The sequence below is a fragment of the Mus musculus genome, chromosome 16 (genome assembly GCF_000001635.26).
Source record: "Mus musculus strain C57BL/6J chromosome 16, GRCm38.p6 C57BL/6J".
NCBI lineage: Eukaryota > Metazoa > Chordata > Mammalia > Rodentia > Muridae > Mus > Mus musculus.
Genome location: NC_000082.6, coordinates 31474974 through 31492296, shown reverse-complemented (window position 1 = coordinate 31492296; position 17323 = coordinate 31474974). Strand labels below are relative to the sequence as shown.

The 17323-nt window shown below is 46.0% G+C and overlaps 1 long non-coding RNA gene across 5 annotated transcripts in view; it reads left to right on the top strand.

Annotated features, from left to right (window-relative positions):
* Gm34032 overlaps positions 1–16215 on the top strand; it is a 102402-nt gene extending 86187 nt beyond the window's left edge. Inside the window, exons 8-9 of one of the 5 annotated variants that reach the window (XR_001781967.2) lie at positions 270–375; positions 557–4613. This is a non-coding gene — a long non-coding RNA (predicted gene, 34032). Of the gene's footprint in view, positions 1–269; positions 4616–16054 lie in introns of those variants that run through there. The other 4 variants (XR_001781968.1, XR_001781972.2, XR_001781965.2 and 1 more) reach the window with 4 other exon arrangements.
* Positions 16216–17323: the final 1108 nt, after the last annotated feature.

Here is a 17323-nt window from a genome sequence, read left to right as displayed (position 1 = left end):
AGAGGAGGAGGAAGAGGAGGAGGAGGAGGAGGAGGAGGAGGAGGAGGGAGAGAGGAGGAGCAGTTCAGACTCAAAAGCATTCATGAGGTGGAAGGAAGGTAATGGAAGTGCACAGGGATCCTTCTTTCTGGAACCTTCTCCTTCTTCCTCCCTGTCTTCTTACCCCGACCACCCTCCTCTTCCTTCCGCCCTTGTCTCCACACAAACATCTGCTTGGCCATGCTGTGACTTGCTTTTTTTTTTTCCACTCCTACATTCTGCTTCCCAAGGTGCTTCATCCCAGAATACACCTGCTCCTCCGAAGGAGGGTGCCTGAATTATAAATGAGCCTCCGACAGATAGAGATGCGCTCAATACAAGAGAAAGGGGGAACAGGTAAACACGCCACCAGTCTGTTGCCCTGAGCATCCTCGAACGCTGCAAAGTTTGCTTCCCCCCGGACCCTAGACTGAAGCCCAAGCCTACTTTAAGATGATTTGAAGGTGTGCATATCTCCACCTGTCCCCCCTCTGCCTCTCTCTTTTGTCAGCTATGCCCTGCTTCTCTCTTTCCACAGTCCAAAGGCTCTGCCTTCTTCAGCTCGGGACACAGGGATGTTTCTCGAAGCCCCCCACCTCCGCCCACATCACCCCCCCTGCCTCTGATCTCCCAGTCCTCAGTCTTTTCCCTTAACTTTGGGAGCTCAGGGTGAAAGCATCCTGCAAGTGGACTACAGCGGATTCCCTTCTGAAGATCAGATGAAAGGTCATTCATGGTCATTGATCAGGAAGAGTGAGGGAAGGCAAGAAGAAAGGTACTGTGGGTTTATGGACTCCTCCATAGTTCTCACTGCAACAGTATGGAGAGGTGGAGAAGTCATGAAGATGTGGATTAGTGCCGCTGAAGAAGGGGTGGGTGCCTGATGAATGCAGTCTCCTAGTCCATCCGTGTACCTCACCCCATCCCATGAGATAAGGCAGTGTGAAGCACTAGACGTGGCCTCTCAATCTACTGACTTCCAGCCTGCAGAACCAGGAGCCAGATCAGCTTCCATTCTGTGTGCGTTGCCCGGCTGGTGCTATTTGATTATAGCAGCACAAAGTAGGCTAACACAGAAGAGAAAGGACAGAGAAGATGGACTGCCAAGTGTCTGCTGAGCCTGGGACACAGCAGGATTGGCAGCCAATTCTGCTCTCTCCTTAGTGGGCACTGCCAACGCCACAAGTGACCGTCTCCGAGGAGAGGCTCGGACACTGCTGCCAGGGGGGCATTGGTGGAGTATGTTCTCTCTGAGATTTCCCTTCACCTCTGTCCAAAGCTCATCACTGGCTCCAGGGTCCTCCTTCAGTAAAGAGTGGCATGGGGACACACTCATGCAAGGATGACTGGGTCCCTGGTCAGGAGCCTATGCTAAGAAGTTTCCCAAACCATGTTTTCTTTTTTTTTTTAAGATTTATTTATTATTTATTATATGTAAGTACACTGTAGCTGTCTTCAGACACTCCAGAAGAGGGAGTCAGATCTCATTATGGATGGTTGTGAGCCACCATGTGGTTGCTGGGATTTGAACTCCGGACCTTCAGAAGAGCAGTCGGGTGCTCTTACCTGCTGAGCCATCTCACCAGCCCCAAACCATGTTTTCTTTCTGTATCTTTGGCCTAACTCACAAAATCCTGACCCTTTATTGTCCACTGTGAGTACAATCTCCCTTCCTTCAGGTAAGGGCCAAAACCTACACTCTCAAGTCTTCTGAGGCCATAGTCCAAGCCAACTAGAATTATTGCAGTACACATTTAGGCAATGGCATACATGGACCCTTAGCACTGTGCACCCAGTTAGGGAAGGAGGCCATTTCCTTACCCAAAGACCTCGGGAACCTTACACCCTGCTCTGAGCCAGAGCCCTCTCCTGCACACGTAGCTGAGGAGTTTGGGGCTCTGAGTACCTTGCTGAGCCCCACTTGGTGCCTGCACACATCCTGCAGAGCTGAATAAAGCAGAAGGTGTCTGCTTACATTTAAATTCAGGTAAGCAATGAAGTCGGTATGATTATATCCCCATGCTGTACTTGGAAGATACTCACTAAAAATATTCACTGTTTATCTAAAATTCAGATTTAACCGAATGTCCTATATTTATATTTGCCAAATCTGACAATTCTCCCAGCACCCCCTGTTTCAGTTATTTTAGGGAATCCAATTACAGCCCCTGTCAGGACCACTGAGGCCCAAGAGAAGTTGCTTGAGCTTTGAGAGTTCTGGGAATTTAAGCATCATCATTTCTTCCCTCAAATGCCTTTGAAACTAGGAAAAGATTTGTTTTCGTTTTGAAATTTGTGACAATCTAAATGTATCCCCATGGCTGAGTGTGAACTTGTGATCCTCCTGCCTCAGCCTCCTGAGTGCTAGATCCATGCTTAGAGACATGATTTTCAAAAATTGCTTTTAGGTGGGCTCTAAGGTCAATGTCAGTTCAAGGCCAGCTTGGTCTACACATAGAGAGTTCCAACCACATATTGAAATCCTGTTTCAAAAATTATACACACACACACACAAACACATATACACATTTGTATTGTATATGCTGTATGGAAAGGCACAGTCATGTGTATTTTCTCTATTTAAGATGATTCCCCCAAGCACCTGAATAGAAAAGGGGGCAGTCACTACCTGGTTTGTTGAGGGATCTGAGGCCAGTGAGACAAAGACTTGCTCACAGCCTGGGAAATAGTTCTGGTAGACCCTGAACAAGTCCCAGGTCTTAGGCTCCCTGTACAGTGCTCCTTCCTACTCATGATGTGTGACCCTTCTCAGGCTGCTAGGCTACAGGTTAATTAGGCAGCAAAAGACTCTTGGGGGACCCTGAAAGTGAGAGGACACGCCCTGGGACACCTAGTGGAGGACAGGCAAGCCAGAATGGCAAATTTTAATTGATCTCTGATCAGTGCCAACAACTGCCAGCTCCCAGGGCATGCAGCTGCTATTTCTGAGTCAGCAGTGAAGAGCGAGGCTTGCCTGCCACAATGCAGGCGGGTTTTTTTTTCCTCAAGCTCTTTGTACAGGGGAGTGAGACCATGCAAAACAAAAGGTTTCTCCTTTAATTGGCTGAGCAGCTGGGAGCCTAGAGCCCTTGGGATGCTGTCCAAGGTCACCTACAGCCTCCCCCAAGCCTTCCACCCAGTTTATCCTGGAAGCCCCAAGAGCCCCTGCCCTGCTGAGGAAGCTGGATTTTTGTGGAGGGTGTCACAGGAAGCTTTTGAAGCTCCGTGCACTTTGTGAAGGACTTGACAATGCCAGTGTTGCTTAGCAAGTCTCTAAGTATTAGCGGTTATTCAAGTGACCAGGGCACAAGCATAGTGCAATCCTGGAGAAAGAGGAGGCTTCTAATAGGAAGAAAGAAACTCTCACTGCAAGCTTTCATATTTGGAAAGTCCCTTCCACAGACAGGGTGAAGGATGCTCAACTTGAGGGCTGTCTTGCCATTCCAATCACAGATGGGTTGCTGGCTTCTTCATAAAGATGTTTCAGACGTAACAAAACTATCAGTTACCCTCCCCTCGACCCCTTCCCTTAACACAGCCTCCCCAAGCCTTCCTGATTTCAATTAATGTCTTTACGGTCTACTCCAAAATAAGTGGTTTTGGCTCGAGTCATCTACTCTCATCCTTCTATCTGCACACCCAGCCCCCCAGCAGAATCCTGCTGTCGGTCACACAACATCTGCATCCTAGTTCTCTTCTTCAAACCACCAGCACTTTTAGAACCACTTAGGTAGGTCTGTCTACAACTATCGGGAAAGAGCTGTCAGTCTGTCAATCCTGTCTGTGTCTGGGCCAGGTGAGGGTTCCTGTGACCTTTTCTCTAATGGCCCTTCCTTCACAATCTGGAGAGCCCCTCCCCTCCCACCATCGTAAGCTATTTTCCTAGTAAAAACCAATGCTAACCCCATTTAATTCCTTCAGGACACTTAGCCAGAGTCTACATCTTCTTCTTTATTTGGGACTGTCCTGTCTCCACAGAATATGTGAGTTCTGTGAGGGCAGGGTGATGTGTTAATTAATATCAAATAATATTAATCTATATATTTTGAGTGGATAAACCAAACAGCAGACCAGGCCAAGGTGGTTCCACGTGGGAGAGGTTTATTGTGCAGAGATAGAGGGGTGGCGAAGCAGGTAGAAGGACAGAGAAGAGGAAAAGAGAGAAAGAGGGGGGAGGAGAAAGAGGGGGGAGAAAAAAGAGAGAGAGAGAAAGCGAGGAGGGGGTGATCCCCTAATTTATACAGAAAATTACGTCACACCAATGAGGATGGGAACTGAGCCAAGTGGGTTGTGGGATTGAGGGTCATTGTCCTGGCAACACAGGTCAAGGGTTACATCGTTAGTCTGGAGCTTGCAGTATCCTGGTACTAACCCAGGGTACATCTCCTCTGTGTGTTTCTTGGGGCTCTTGTAACGAAGTACCTGAAAACTGGGTGGCTCCAGACAACAAATATATATTCTCTTATAGTTTTTGAGGTTCAAAGTCAGAAATCAGAGTGTCCAGAGTGATGGCAGAGCCCTGATGTCTTGGAAGCCTCTAGGGAAAATCTGTCTCTCAGAGTAGCCAGAGGCCTTGCTTCTTCACATGGCAGTCTCCTTCTGTCTATATCCCACCCCACCCTACCCCCATGCCCCCACCCCGCCCCACCCCCATATCTATTTCTCTAGACCAGGCCTTTATGCATGCAAGGGTAGTACTCATCCATGAGTTACATAGTGGGTGATTCTGATGCTAATGTCCTGTTCCCCAATTGGTTCTTGATCTATCAATAAAGAAAGCCTTGGACCAATTGCTGGGCTGAAGGGAACTTCCAGGTCCCTGGAGGAGGCAGGGAGATGCAAGGAAGGGGAGCGGTGTCACCATGCTTTAGAGAGAGGAGAACAGGGCAACTATGTGAGATCTCAAAACAGAGTGGCCACACAGGCCACTCCTACAGGCGGGTAGTCAGGGGAGTTTAACAACTGAAGTTTAGGGCAAGTGGGAGACACAAAGATAAGAAACTGGAAGGGAGGACTGGAGAGATGGCTCAGTGGTTAAGAGCACTGACTGCTCTTCCAGAGGTCCTGAGTTCAATTCCCAGCAACCACACGGTGGCTCACAACCATCTGTAAAGGGATCTGATGCCCTCTTCTGGTGTGTCTGAAGACAGCAACAGTGTATCCATATACATAAAGTAAATAAATAAATTTTAAAAAAGAAAGAGAGACAGACAGAGAGAGACAGAGAGAGAGACTGATAAGGGAATGCTTTTCCAGGTGAGAGATAGTAGCACCCAGCAATTGTGCCAAGAAGGCAAGGCAAGTTGAAATTGAACAACTCTCTCTCTCTCTCTCTCTCTGTGTGTGTGTGTGTGTGTGTGTGTGTGTGTGTGTGTGTGTGTCTTTTATCCAAAGATTCAAGGGAAGCTAGCGTGTCCCCCAATCCTGGAGCAAAGACAAGTAGAACATAAAACTACAGGCAACAAGAGTTACATCTCCTTTCTTCTTGTGTGTGGTCCTAGCGACTGAACTTAAGACCTCATATACTCTAGACAAATGCTTCACTCCTGAGCTGTATCCCTAGCCCCCTTCTTATAGCGAAAAACAATCATACAATACAATAGTAGAGCCCACCCTATTCCAGTGTGACTTCATCTTAATTTGATTTCACTTGCCAAGACTTGACCTGCTACCAAGGAAGACAATGAAAATGGGGTAGCCTTGGTTTGGGGCATCTAAAGTGGAGCCAGGAAGCCATTGTTGGCTCGAGTTTAGGGTATAACCCCATCAGAGCTGACCTTTGACCTCTCAGTTTCTATTTCCTTAAAGACTGTTTTCTAACTTTCTGTATCAGGAAATGCTTCTCCACTACCCAGGGACGAAGACTATATTCAATTCCTTTTTTAAAAAACAGCTCAGATTTAGCCACTGTCAATCATAATTCCCAAATAACACATGCTAAAACTATCAAGCCTTGTGCAGTTTTAGGATTTAAAATCGTATTGATTCTTCTCTGATCTCATGCATACACATGCACTGTAGTGCACACTCACCCTCATTTCCCCCTCTCGCCGCCTCCTAACCAACACCATGGTCTTTGTTTTTCAGATATAACTCTGAAAGGCCCACTCCTAGTTGCCTACTTTTGCCAGTGAAGTCCCTCCTAAGTGTGTCACAGTTTTCAAAATAGTCCTACAAGCTAAAGACTAAACTTTCAAAGCAGAAGCCAATGGGAGACATTTCAGAATCAAACTATAAGCTTAAGCAACTTTCTGGGAAGGGATGGGCATGTTCAATAGGAACAAACATCGTACAGTGAACTTGTTCCAGGGCAGTAGGTTCAGGACACCAGGGCAGGACTTACTGAGCAGGAGGAAACCTCTAACTAACACCAAAGCAACTTGCTGGGAAGAGAAAGTTCAGGGAAACTCTTGGTATTACAAATTTGTTTAAAATCTTAGAAACCAAATTCAAATGCCTTCCCCATGGTATCATTAAGCAGGCCCATAGGCAGCATGGACTATGCTGATGTCTCTCCTTGTGGCTTGCCTTTGGCTCCTCGAAGAGGAGCAGCATTATCCTCAAGCTGCTCCAGGAACAGCTGGGCCAGTGAGGGACTCCTCGTCCAGTGCTCAGTACCTGCCCAAGGTCTACCACACATGGTGCTTGTGTGAGTTGTATGGTCAACACTCAGTTAAGATGAGAACCAATATGCCAAGTGTGGTGATTCATGCTTGTAATCCCAGAATGCAAGAGGCCAAGGCAGGAGGATTGCCAAGAGCTGATTCCAGCCAGGGCTACAGAGTAAAACCCTGTCAAAAAAAAAAAAAAAAAAAAAAAAAAAACAAACAAACAAACAAAAAAAAAAAACACCAAACAAAACCAAAACGGAAACGAGGAAGATGAGGACGAGACGGAAGGAATTTGGTTTTGCTTTGTCAAAAGACAAAACTACAATGCAACAATCTTAACCGGCTTTATTTTCAATGGTAGAATCTGGCAATATTTTTATTGCATGAAACAGTAAGTATTCCATTAAGCCAGGCTGAGAGGGTTGGTTTCATAGACACAAAATGGCTGAAGAAACCAACCTCCAAAGTATAGGTCATTTCCAAGTTTTGGGTTTTTTTTTTTTGTTTGTTTGTTTTTTTAATGCAGGGTGACAGACAGAGAGATAGAAAAGCACTCGATTGATGAGTGGCTCTTTAGCAACTCGTAGAAGGATTAAGGCAAGAGCTGCTTAATTTCACAGTACTTACAACTGGCTTGTCCAGGACTTTTAGTGTGGTGTGTCCAATCTTGATTTCTCAGATCAGATAAAAAGCTTAGTTTCAACTACATCACGGAGTGATTCCCTTTTGATATTTAGCCTGCTCTTAGCCTGCAGTTTAAAGCAACAGTTTCTATAATGTTCATTAAATAGCTTTATAATAATCTACAGCTACAATAAACCCCAGGGCTTGAGTACTGTAGTAATGAGACTGACCCCACAGAGCAAGCCCATCAACAAACAAATGAACAAAGTTGAGACAGGTGCAGTATACTTCCAGTAGGTAATCCTAACACTAAGGCTAGGCTGGCAGACTATGGATTCAAAGCCAACCTGCTACATAGCATGTTTTGTTTCAAATACACACACGTGCACACATGCATGTGCTACACAGGATGGCAGCTCTAAACAATGCCTTTTGAAACTATTCTTTGAGTAGATTAAGGTTGGAAGACACTGCTTTTCGTTCCGTGGCACTTCCTCAAGGAGGACAGGCCTTTAGGGTTGGGACTGGGCAACAAATGGCTCTGAAACAGACCATCATCCTGAAAGTCACCAGCAGTTCTAGGGGACCCAGGAGTGAGGCTGACGACTCTCTGGCTGTGGTCTGGAGAGCTTCCCCAGAAGGGGAGACACCTTTGACCTAGGTTGCAACTTTCACAAGTGGAAGTACTCTCTGAAATGAGAGACCAGCTCGAGAAAGGTCAAATATAAGACAAGGTGGGTTTAGAAATACAAAGAAGAAAGCAGGAGGTGGTTGCTCAAAAGGTGACTTAGGAAGATCAACCCATTCTTGGTAAGGGACCTTCCAAGGGAATGCATGGGTTCTGGCCCTAACTTCTTCTCAGGCACCCAGTCTTTGTGTGGCCTCTCCCTGGACCTCTGGGACTGTTTTCTCACTGGTAAATAAAGGATTTCTCTGAAGATGCTGCCATGACTTGAACATCCCCAAATCATGATGATAAGAAGATGTCTAAGCCAGGATGTTGCATGTACCCATAAGGTCCTCATACCATCTTGGGACTCTGTAGCATCCACATAACAAGAAGGTTCTTAGAAGATGTGGCCTCTTCAGGTGACAGCAGATGCTGGTGAGGATGTGGAGAAAGAGGAACACTCCTCTATTGTTGGTGGGATTGCAAGCTTGTACAACCACTCTGAAAAACAGTCTGGCAGTTCCTCAGAAAATTGAACATAGTACTACCGGAGGATCCCGCAATACCTCTCCTGGGCATATATCCAGAAGATGTTCCAACTGGTAAGAAGGACACATGCTCCACTATGTTCATAGCAGCCTTATTTATAATAGCCAGAAGCTGGAAAGAACCCAGATGTCCCTCAACAAAGAAATGGATACAGAAAATGTGGTACATTTCCACAATGGAGTACTACTCAGCTATTAAAAAGAATGAATTTATGAAATTCCTAGGCAAATGGATGGACCTGGAGGGTATCATCCTGAGTGAGGTAACCCAATCACAAAAGAACTCACATGATATGTACTCACTGATAAGTGGATATTAGCCCAGAAACTTAGAATACCCAAGATACAAGATACAATTTGCAAAACACATGAAACTCAAGAAGAATGAAGACCAAAAAAGTATGGACACTTTGCCCCTTCTTAGAATTGGGAACAAAACACCCATGGAAGGAATTACAGAGACAAAGTTTGGAGCTGAGACGAAAGGATGGATCATCTAGAGACTGTCACACCCAGGAATCCATTCCATAATCATCCTCCAAACTCTGACACCATTGCATATGCCAGCAAGATTTTGCTGAAAGGACCCTGATATAGCTGTCTCTTGTGAGGCTATGCCGGTGCCTGGCAAACACAGAAGTGGATGCTCACAGTCATCTATAGGATGGAACACAGGGCCCCCAATGGAGGAGCAAGAGAAAGTACCCAAGGAGCTAAAGGGGTCTGCAACACTATAGGTGGAACAACAGTATGAACTAACCAATATCTCCCAGAGCTCGTGTCTCTAGCTGCATATGTAGCAGAAGATGGCCTAGTCGGCCATCATTGGGAAGAGAGGCCCCTTGGTCTTGCAAGTACAGGGGAATGCCAGGGCCAAGAGGTGGGAGTGGGTTGGTAGGGGATGGGGGGGGGAGGGTATGGGGGACTTTTGGGATAGCATTTGAAATTTAAATGAAGAAAATACCTAATTTAAAAAAAAAAGATGTGGCCTCTTGACTTGGGCATCCTAGCCTCCAAGACTGTCAGAAATAAATCTATAAAATATGCAGTAATTTTTATAAATTATCTAAGAATGATAATAAGCAAGGCCCCGGGTTCTTTGTGCCAAGCTGCTTGGTAAGAATATCTTTTCTGTTTGTCTTAGGGCTGGGGATTGAACTCAGGGCCTAGCCCATGCCCAGCAAGAACTCTACCACTGAGCTATGGCCTAAGCCAGAACCAATCTTAAGGGTGATTTTAAAATGTTCAAAAGCCACTGGTCTCAATAAATGTTTCCTTTCCGAGTGTGTATTCATGTTGCAAGCATGAGAGGCTCTGGTTTCTTATTCAGGTGAAGCATGAGTCATTTAGGACCTACCAGGTTGCTGTGAATTGTTTATGCTGTATTATTAAGTCTTTTGACCTACATCCAGTGGAAAAGTCATTTTCATCTCTAGCCTTAGGAGTCAGTGCCTGGTGATATCTGAAAGTGTCCAGGGAACCAAGTCAGCAGATCTTGTTATCTCACTCATAAATACATGTGAGTAAATATTTGTTCAATAAATGCTAGCTAACAACATCATAGCATGACTCCTCCTCTTTGCGCATGCCTACCTGGTGTGCTCCATGACATTTTTGTGAAGATCAAGTAAGAACTTTATCCTTTTACAAACTGTAAAATATGGCACAACTTCGGTGGTTACATGGGGCTGGGGGAGCAGAATGAGAGCAGTTGGCTGGGTGATTGAGGAGGCAGTTATCTTTCGCAACCTACTTTAATAGGGTTCTACATCTAGCCTACCATCCACCAGAGGTAGTGGAAAAGAAAGGTTGTCAGGATACAAGGGAAGTTTAGAATAGTTCTTTGGGGTGATTCTAATCTTTGTCATTCTCAGTCCAGTCCACTTGGCAGACACCACATGTGAATCAAAGACTGCAATCTAGCCCATGCAGCAGACACCACACATGAACCAGCAAGGGCGGTTCAATCCAAAGGAAACCTTGAGGCTCGCTAACTGGCCAGAGTCAGTGGAAGAGGCATGAATCTCACCAGAAGTTCTTTGGTGAGTTTCTCTCTGTGAAGTCACCACAAGTGAAGCACAGCATCGCGATGTAAGGTGAACCAATACATGTAGGTTGTCAGCAAAGATGAGGGAGGCAAAGCAAAGCAAACCACTTCTCAAGCTCCCACTCTCTGTGGGGTCATATTTATATTCTTTCAAAACATGATTTGCTCTTTCACGTGTCAGCTTTAGCAAAACATCCTTTCACCTGGATCCTCAGCAAGACATCATTTGACATAACTGACTTTCTAAAGAAAGCAGAAATTTCCACTTCAAGGGGTGTTGCAGGACATATTTTTCCTGGAGACATATAACACTCACCCAAGATAGGGAACTGACTACAGAACAAAGTGCAATACCACCAAAGTCCAACTTGGTAAACCAATGAGTTTTACTGGGTTTATTTATAGGAATATGGGTGAGGGGTTATTCATAGGGGCAGAAATGATGCAAAGATGCTGTATCACCAAAGCCTGCCCCAGAACAGGTGACAGCTCACAAAAACTGGGAACTGGAAGCACACTGTACAGCCTGCAGGCAGCTCAACATGTTGGAGAGTGTCCTTCCCATGAGCCTCAGTTGGTTTAAACATCTTCCAGTCAGCTGGGCTGATCTTAGTTTCTTGTATGCAGTTGGCTGGTCCCTGCTTCTTCTCTGTAGCTTTGCTTGTCTGATAGTAACTCTCAGCAGTCTTTATTGTTTATTTTGAGGAGGAAGTAGGGAGGGGGTCTAATGAGTCTTGTCAGTTTCAGGAATTTCTCTCAGCTATTTTGAGTTGTTCACTTCCTATCTTGATGGAGCTTCCCTGGAGGATGGATCTAGACATCCTGTTCTTTCACCTCTTAATAACATTCTGTCCTAAAACATCCCATTTTCACTTTCTCTTTATAGTCTGTGTCTCAGGAAGCTTTTCTCCAAGATGGAAGGTTTTAACCTGGGAGGAATCTGTTATATAATGAGGGATGGGTTGACTCTGACATCAGCAAATGGCTTTTATCTTAAAAGCATTTCTTACATTGGTTGAATAATGGGCATTTAACAAATAAATAGATAGATAGATAGATAGATAGATAGATAGATAGATAGATAGATAGATAGATAGAGACAGATAGACAGACTGACAGACAATTGTATATGCTATCCATCTAAATGTTCCATGTCATTCAAAATCTGAGCTGGACATTACAGCCACAAAGTCATTAAGAGTAAAATATGTCATGAGAATGAGCAAAGGCCTGGTAGATAGATCCTTAACCAAGACAAAGGAATACAGGCAAAAAGTCATGTCTAGCTTCCAGTGTTGGTCAAGTCTCTACATTATCTGTGAGCAAAGAACAGGACTTTTCCTAGTTTGAGTTTTTTCAAGTTCCCAAAGTCACACCATTAGACCAATGAATGAATGACCAGAAGTCAGCAAGCACAGACTGTCTTCACTCAGAGTCCACGTAGTCACCACATCTTTACCTTCTTAGTTCAGTCCATGATCTCTTGGGTCCTATGTTGCTGGAGTTAACATCTCAGTGATTCAAAGCTTCTAGTCTTCTCACTGAAGGGATTATAACCCCAAGAGGTGGTAGTTCTGGCTGGACTGTCAGACTGGAATATCAGGAAGTATGCCTTTGTCCAAATACATCCAGGGCTTCTGGGAATCTCCAGATCAGCTCTGTTCTCTAAGAACTAGTGTGAGCTCAGGAGAGAAAGCACCTTTTAACTGTTATGTCTATGCTCCCAATAGCAAACGAGCTTGAGACAATCCTGGTGAGACAATCCTTCGAGCTCTTTGTGCCTCAGGTTCCCTGATACTCCATTAAGGGAAATGAATTAGTATTGCTCTACTGCTTTGGTCACTTTGGAGGTTAGGGTGGGAATAATACATTGGTCAGAGGGATGTGCTAGTTAGTTTTTATCAACCTCACACAAACTAAAATCACCTAGGAAGACTCTGCTGAGGAGTTGTCGCCATCATAGTGGCCCGTGGGCTTGTCTATGGGGGCATTTTCTTGATTAAGCATTGATGTGGGGAGAGCCCAACCCACCATGGACAGTGCCATCCCTGGGCAGGTGGTCGTGGACTGTATAAGAAAACAAGCAAAGCAAGCTGTAGGGGAGCAAGGCAGAAAGCAGCATCCCTCCATGATCTCTGCTTCAGTTCCTGCCTAGAGGTTCCTGTTTAAATTCCTGCTCTGACTTCATTCAGTGATGGACTGTGACATAGAAACAGTCTTTCCCTTTCCTCACTAAGATGCTTTGCTCATCGTGTTTATCACAACAGTAGAAAGCAAAGCAATCCAGGACACAGGAGCTGAGGGGATACACGGTTCTGCTTTTGGCAGGTCAGTATACTCTCACATGTTCTCATATAGTGATGCTTTCTTCTGGTTACAAAACAAATCTTGATCATTGCTGACTTTAACCCATGTATCTGAGACTGCCCCAACAATGCTGCTCTCACTTGTCCTGTTGTGAAGCCTTTGAGACCTTGTCATGGTGACTTCACTTCAAACCCTCATCCCAGTATGGAATGCTCAGGTCCAAATGTATTTCCTCTAAGAGGCCAGCTAGTGTATGAAGCTATGTGAGCAAGCATATGGAGACTATGGAATGAGGTCTGATTCTACACTGTCATAGTTTGGACCACTCTCTCCATCCCTCCCTTTCCTCCCTTTGAAAACATCTATTGAGCATCTTCCATGGGCCACCAAGGCTCCCGTGCTCAGGTAGGTCTGAAACTATGGTTGCCACAAGTGCGCCATACGGTGCTTCTCAAATACGTCTAATTTCTCAACAAGATCGTAACACTTGGGGGTGTGAGCAAGCAGTGGACCCAGCAGCAGCAGCCCTGAGACAAAAGGGCTGGCCCCAACCTGGATGTCAAGAAGATCACATTTCTGATAGGGCCTAGAGGCCGAGAAGAAGGTCACACCCAATCTGAGTTCCAGCCATCCTTAAAGTGTAGACCTTACTAAGGATAGTGATGGAATCCCAGAGATGGCAGAATGTAGAGTTGGGTCTAAGACAACATAAAATTTTTTGTTCCGATGGGATCAGTTCCCTTAATAGCTCCTATGTCCCTCTCCTATGCCCCCATTTGGGAGAGGCTATTGCTGCCCTGTAGAATCTACAGATGAACTCTGTTGCCTTACAGACTTGCTAGGCTCGCCACTGCTGTCTCTCACGAACAGCCCAGGTTCTGCATCTAATCTTTCTCCATCTCTGACAGTGTCTGAGCTGGAGTAGGTCCCCTCTGCTCTCTCTCTTGGTCTGTTTTCTGGTCCTGCCTAATAGTTGTTTGCTTGTTTGTTTGTTTGTTTCAAGAACCCTACCATTTTGCATGAATGCCTTGCTGGACGGTCTGCCTCATCCTGCTTGGGTCCTATGGAGCCCTGCACTTAACTCTCCTTGGCTCTGCTCTCTGGGGGGTGGAGGCAATGTCTTATTCTTGAGTCCTATTCAGCCATAAACCCTAACCTGAGAAGGTACAGCCTTAGCTCCTTAGCAAGGATGTAAACCGAATATCCCCTTAACTCTCTGATGCTGCTCAAATGAACCAGGAGCTACCCAAATGCTGTCCCCGAACAGAGGATGCTTTGGGCTCTGATGGTATCAGTAATGCCTTCTGGACAGTAGGGACAGCAAGCCTGGCCTCCTGGGTGCACTGGCAAGAGACAGAAATGTTGAGAAGGACAGTGGCCAGCTCTCTGGGGAGAAGGTGTGGGGGTGCAATCTAGACAGTCACACCAGTGACCTTAGCAAATTCCCTCTTCCGCCACACCCCTCTCTCCATCCCAAACATCTATTGAGCAGCTTTCTTGGGCCATGTTCGTTGCTAAGCCTCTGAGTTCAAAAATAATCATTAGGCTGAGAGATTGTTTAGTGATTAGAGCATTTGCCCTGCAAGTATAAGACCCTTGAGTTTGGATCTGAGAACTCAAGTAAATGCCAGGTAACCATAGCAGCCCACATGTATGTAATTCCATACATGGAGACAGGGGATCAACAGGGCAAGCCATATGGGTCAGCTCTGGTCTCATTGAGAGGCCTTGTCTTAATGAATTAGATAGAAGACCAATCAAAGATGATTCCCAACATTAACCTTGGCCCTCCATGTTACATGCACAACTGTGTGCCCACACATGTATACAAACGCATGCATATGAAAATGGAGGAGGGGGAAGCCAGTCCTTTCCCCATTGTAGTCTAGTGGGGAAGCAGAGTGTGGATCAGAACTGTGATATTTTCCTACCTGGCTTCAGCTTCCTTATCTGCAAAACAAGCATTCTAGACCTGATACTGTGGCTGCCTCAATTCAAATGCTAGTCTGTGATCATCCCAGCATCTTGGGCCATCTGTTTCCCCTGGTTTGGCATTAGGATAGACCACAGTCAGCAGGGGACCGGCAGGACAGAGCTGGTAATAAATGGTGGCTGGGATTGCACTGAGGGAATGTGCACCATGGCCTTTGTAGCTCAGATCCCCCTTCCCCACACCCCCTCCTTGTTCTAAACTTCCGTTCCTCTGGCTACTGAGGCCCGCTAACCACCTGGACTCGTCAGTTTATTTCCAGCATGTCCGAGGAGTCCAAGAGGATCAGAGGAAAGATTATGTTCTCTTTCAGTTGTGCTGGGCTCGTGTGAGACTCAAGCCCCTCTGACTGTTGGTTCCGTCAGTCTGCAGGACCATCTAGTGTCTTGCTTCACTGGACTATGGAATGTATAGCTGTGTGAGCACAGCTGCCAAGCTGTCTGTACTTCTGAGGACCTTGCCTTGGGAGACACTAGGTGGTTTGACACTCACAGCTTGCCTAGTGACAAATCTCACACATTGGCTGAGAATCTACTCCCACCCCTACTTTCTCCCTCCCTCCCTCCCTCCCTCCCTCCCTCCCTCCCTCCCTCTCTCCCTCTCTCCCTCTCTCTCTCTCTCTCCCTCCCTCTCTCTCTCCCTCCCCTCTTCCTTCTTTGTTGCAGAGAATGGGATCCAGGGCTTCCAGCATGTTAGGCAGGGGCTCTACCCCTGATCTACACCTTATCTCATTTTTAAACAGTAATGAGCCGCAGACCTTAGACTTTGCTTTCATATTTGTCCTGGCTAGTTTTGTGTCAACTTGACACAGCTGGAGTTATCACAGAGAAAGAAGCTTCAGTTGAGGAAATGCCTCCATGAGATACAACTGTCAGGCATTTTCTCAATTAGTGATCAAGGGGGAAAGGCCCCTTGTGGGTGGGACCATCTCTGGGTTGGTAGTCTTGGGTTCTATAAGAGAGCAGGCTGAGCAAGCCAGGTGAGGCAAGCCAGTAAAGAACATCCCTCCATGGCTTCTGCATCAGCTCCTGCTTCCTGACCTGCTTGAGTTCCAGTCCTGACTTCCTTGGTGATGAACAGCAGTATGGAAGTGTAAGCTGAGTAAACCCTTTCCTCCCCAACTTGCTTCTTGGTCATGATGTTTGTGCAGGAATAGAAATCCTGACTAAGACAATATTGATATGTTTTTTTCCTACTCACACAGCCCCCTACCCTAATCATTCTCTTCTGTTAATCCAGCTGAAACCCAGTGAAGGACCAAGAAGAGACCCTACTCCATTGGACACAGGCAAGATTCTTCATAATGCAGTAAGGGGCTGGGCAAGAACGGACAGCTTCTGATGCCCTCTTGGAACCATGGCAATCCACGGCTCCATTGTAATGCATCTGTCTTGGTCAAATTTTCTTCTCTGCTTTTTTTTTTTTTAATTGTTTCAATGTTTGGCTCCTTGCTCTACTACCACTTTTTGCTTTCTTTAAAAATTTGACTTTCAAGGTCCTTGCCTTACAAGTGCAAAATCTGCAGATGGTCTTGGCCAGTCCACGCTCCCATGAGCTAGGATTTCTAGTTTCCTGGCTAAGGCAGGCACTTTCCAGGTGCAGAGGCTGCCAGAAGGCTCACAGAGTTGTTCAGCTGGAGCATCACGAGCCAGAGAGTCAGGACCATGACCAGAAAATCCCAGGGAAGGATATGGAACCCCTGGAGTCCTCTGATGAAAACCAGATCTACAGACTCCTACACTAAATATCACTGCTTCCCACAGCCTACCGGCCTCCTCAGGGAGCTCCCAGGGAGGGGATGGCCCACAGAAGTAGGCAGGATGGAATTGTCTTTACCGTGCCAACTGGCTAAATATCTTCAGAAGGCTACAGGGCTATCTCAGATAGGCTGGTGCCAGTGTGAACAGCAGATTTCAGGCTGTTTGTCTGGTGGCTTTCAGCTTCAGAAGCAGCTCCCATCCCAAGCTACCACTGCTGTTTCTTGGGGCAGCTTTGGATCAAGGCCAGAATCACATCAGGTAGTTTCCTCCTATAGCCGCCGGTTGGACACTGTGACTCGGGGTGATGTGTTATCCCAAGACAGGAAAACACTGCACCGAACATGGCTGCTTCTGGGACTGCTCACATGGAAAGCCAGCAGGAGGGAAGGTTTAGGAGTGATGGGCCCCAGGCCATGACAGACAGCAGATGGCATGAGGCCCACAGAGACATTATATCATCCTGGAGGTGACCTGGAAAGTGCCAAACACAGACAAAGCTGCCAGGAGGAGGGCTGTTCTCGCTTCTGGTGGGTTTGCAAATCTGTTCCCTTTACCATTTTCTTAAAAGAAACCTCTTCTGTTTACTTAGCTAAGATCCAGCCAAGTTTCCTTTTAAAAATAGGATGCATTGCATCGTTATTGAATTATCAAGCTTCCTCAACATCAACAGCATCATTATCAAAATACGATCCAGGTGTTCAGCTGAGCAGATCCTTACATGAAGCAATTTAAATGAACAAACACATTT